Source organism: Cavia porcellus, unplaced genomic scaffold, assembly GCF_034190915.1.
Source record: "Cavia porcellus strain 051 isolate PalLab524CR breed Dunkin Hartley unplaced genomic scaffold, mCavPor4.1 scaffold_12, whole genome shotgun sequence".
Taxonomy (NCBI): domain Eukaryota; kingdom Metazoa; phylum Chordata; class Mammalia; order Rodentia; family Caviidae; genus Cavia; species Cavia porcellus.
Window position 1 is genome coordinate 38,619,246 of NW_026947495.1, and position 4,460 is coordinate 38,623,705.

Here is a 4,460-nt window from a genome sequence, read left to right on the forward strand (position 1 = left end):
TCCACCCTCCTCTATTGAGCTCTCTGTGCTTCCTGCCATCAGGCCATAAAGACACTTCTCTGCTGTGCTTCTCTGCCATGTTATCCTGCCTTGGAGCCAGCTAAGTGTAGATGAAACCTCTACACACTGTGAGCCAGAATAACTGTGGATGTTGTGTCTCAGCCATGAAAAAGTTAGACATAATATGACTCAGTGGGAAGATCCAAGTTTTTGGCCAAATATGAAATCTACTGCCTTAGAGTTCTTTGAGCCTCAGTTTCTTTATCTGTTAAGAATGGGGGAAATTTAGCCTCCTTTGTGGTAAAGGATAACAAATTAGATAACATAATGTCAGCAAGTAGAAAATACTCAGTAGTTCATAGGCTTTGCTTGCTCTTTCCAGAAACCGCCCACCCTCCACCACCACCAAAGAAGAAGAAACCCAATTAACTTTCAGGAAGCAAGATCTGCCTGAATGCTTTTTGGATTAAATGCCCCAGCGTGGCCAGGGGCTACTTTCTCCTGAATGAAGTGAGGCATGGTTGCCATGGTGCCCCTGCTAGTGATCCTCACCGACTGTAACCCTGCATCCTCGGGCTGCGTCTGCAACACAGAGCTACTTGCTGTCCAGCTCCTGGCAGTGTTACTCCTGAGTGCCCCTAGGACTCAGGAGTCTGCAGTGATGTACCTGTGCCTCACTTGTCAACTTGTTTCAAATGTATTCCAGCTTCCTAACGTTACTCCACAGAAACAAGCACTTATGCTTGCTTATTCTTGGGTGCACCTCCAAGGTCCTTAAAACTTTAAGAGATTCCACTGATGGATCCCTTTCTCTAGAAATTCCAGATTTAAAGGCTTTGTTATTCCTGGCCAGCTAATTCTATTTTACACCTGACCCCCAACTGCTGATGTGCCAGCAGTTCTGATTTTGAAATCCATGAGGAATGAGGCCTTGTCTTGCCACTTCTCTGTCTCAGGGACCTGCTCTTCCTGTTGTGTCCTCTGCAGTAACCACCTTGCTGGTTTCCTTGAACCTTGTCCTAACAAAATGCCACAAATCCAGAGGCTTAAGCAACGGAAATGTACTGTTTTGCAGTTCTAGAGGCCAGAAATCCAAAGCTGTGTTCCCTCTGAAATCTTAAGGGCAGATCCTTCCTTTCCTCCAGGAGCTTCAGGTAAGACCTGGATTCCTTGGCTTGGAGCTGTGTGACCCCAGGCTCTGCCTCTGACTTCATGTGGATGTCTCTTGTCTCTGTCTTTATATGATGACATCCTCCCAAATTTACCTCTTCTTATGAGGACACTGGCCACGCTGGATTTGGGCTCACTGTAACAATGACCTCATTTTAACTCAATTAGATCTGTAAAGAGCCAATTTCCAGATAATGCTGCATTCACAGACACTGGGATACTAGGATTTAGGACAAGCCTTTGTGGATATGGAGACAGTTCAATGTGTAATACTGTTTCCACACTTACTTAGCACCTCGATTCTCTACCTATCTTTTTATAATAGAAATCAGATTATATCAGTCCTTGTTTAAAACCTTCCCGTGCAGCCCATTGCATTCACCACACACTCCACACTTGCACTGTGTTCCTTTTACCGTGGCAGGCTGAAGACCTAGAAGGTGGGTGATAAGGCCTCTGTTGGCGTCTTCAGCCGTATCCTATCATCCTCTGCTGCTGCCACATCACACTGGTCTTTCTGCAAGTCTCGTCATCCTCGGTTGCACTGCTTTGAGCAGCCCTTCTGCCTGAGACGCTGGCCTCTGCCCCCCAGTCACATGGCCCGCATTTCATGGTGTCTGTATGTTGTCGCCTCACATGCACCTCCTCCAAGCAGTCCGTGTCACATATGAGGTCACTCCAGTGTATGTTGCTACCTGGCTTCATGTGACCCAGAGCACTCAGCACTACAGGCTCTTCTGTCTTGCCACTTTGACACCTCTTCCTTCTCTGCCTGCTCTAATGAATCAAAAGCACTGTGGCAGCAATTCTTAAACTCTGTGTATCCAGGGTGTGGGTCAGAGCGGACACAAATGTTTGGTGAATGGATTAATGACTATCCAGCCTCAGTGAAGTTTCCTGTTTTCCTCACCAGGCAAGGCCAGCTTTTCCCTTTTGCTGTAATGCACTGCCCTCTCAACTTCAAGTCAGTACTAATCAGCCATGTGCCCAACTCTCTTATATGCATGGAGTTATTTGTGGATGCACGACAGTCATTTTCTTAAACTTCAAACAAAGCTCTTTTTAGAAACAATTTCCAAGCTTCTTACAGTTCATTTTTGCTGACTTATTTGTATATATTTATGATCACAACATGAGATTTTTGATGTGGGCATACTTCATGGAGTGGCAAAATCAAATTAGGTATGTATCACCTCGCATTGTATGTGCGTGGACACTCAAAGTCTCTCAGCAATTTTCAAGTACACACATTGTCATTAACTATCCTTACTGTGTTGCATAATATTCTTATAGATTAGTGACCTTTAATATTCTGCAAGAGCAGGATTTTCACTCGTGCAGCCGCTATTCCCTCCTGGTTCATCTTCGATTGCCCAAGACTAGCATCCATCCTGGCTCTTGCTTCCCACCCAGCGCTCCAGTCTCTGATCTGGGTCACTACACCAGCCTCCATATCTTCTGATTTTCCTTTTCACAAGCATTTACAACACAGCTTCATCAACACGTTCATATACTCTGTGTCCCATCTGTTTAAAGTGTCAGATTCGGTGCCTTGGAGTATATTCACAACATTGTACAACCATCGTGACAATCTATTTTAGAATATTTTCAATATCTCCAAAGAAACCTCACACTGCTTAGACATCACTCCTCCAAATCCCTGCTACTTCCCAGTCCTAGACAATCACTAATGAACTTTCTTGTTCTCTAGGTTTTTTTATTCTGGGCATTTTCTAGAACTACTTTGTGATTGGCTTCTTTTTAGATAGCGTTTTGAAGGTACATGTAACATTTATCAGTGCTTTACTTCTCTTTACTGCTGAACAATATTCCATTGTGTAGATATCCTGCAGATTTTTAAAAGCATTTCTTTTTTGATCTGTGTAAGTACTTTGTGTTTTGTAGGAATCTGTCTATTTTGTCCACGTTATTTATTTGGTATACCATTGTTCCCAGCATTCCCTTACATTCTCTATGTTTCTGAAATGTCAATAGTAATGTCCCCTCTAGATTTGAATAATTTAAATCTCCTTTTTTTTCTTGATCAGTCTAGCTAAAAGTTTACCAATTTTGTTGATTTCTTTTGAAGAATCAATTTTTGTTTTTATTGATTCTGTTATTCTTCTCTAAATCAGTTATCTCTATTCTAATTCATACGGCTCACCAGATACATGTCTTCTTAACCATATACTATTTTTCTTCTTTTTTTTTTTTTCAGGCTGGTCTTGAGCTCATTTCATAGCCCAGGCTGGTCTCCAACTTGCAACAATCCTCCTGCCTCAGCCTCCAGGTCCTGGGATTACAGGAATGCACCACTATTCCCAGGTCATATACTATTTTCTAACTTAATCCAGTGAGGTGTAGACATGTTTAGTTTTATTTATTTTCCCTCATTGTTGTGCTATTTCCATTATGTGTATTTTATCCATGAATGTTGTAAATCTAACAATACATTGTTAAAATTGTTACTTTTCAAAATGTTATAGCTATTAAAGAACCAACTAAAGAGAAACTGTATCTTTAAGGTTTGCTATATTCACCTTTTACTTTAACATTTCCAGTTCCCTTCCTGTGAGTCCCAGTTGCCATCTGGTATCATTTCTTTACTCCAAAACAACTCTACAGTCACCCACCCACCTCCTTCGTGGTGACATTGTCATTTCTATGTTTTATCGGTCCTAACACATAATTCTTTACGTATTCTCTCACACAATTGTTCTGTAAATCACTTAAGAAAAAAATATGAACCTATACGGGTTTTATGATTAAAAATACCTTTAAGGGTTCTCGTTGTTTTCACAAGAATTTAAACTTCCATCCTGGCTTACTTACTTTCAGACAGAGAAACTTCATTTAGTATTTCTTGCAAGACGGATGTGCTGACAACAAAGTCTCTTGGTATCCTGAAACGTCTTTGCTTCATCTCCTGGTTTTTGTTATTATCTTTTTGTGGTGATTGTAGTGTTGTTCCTTTTTTCCTCCCCTCTGGGGATTGAACCTAGGGCCTTACATTAAACTATATAGCTAGCCCTTTTGAAATATTTTACTTTTGAGACAGGATCTTGCTAAATTGCCTAGGCTGGCCTTAAGTTTATAATTCTCCTGCTTCATTCTCCCAAATTACTGGGATTACAGGCATGCGCCACTACTTCTGGTTTCACCTCAATTTTGAAAGGTAATGTGGTTGACACAGAGTCTTGGGGGACAGTTTTTTTGTGTCAGTATGTTGAAAATGTCATCTTACCACTTCCTGGCCTTCATGGTTTTTGCTGAGAAATCAACTACAGATC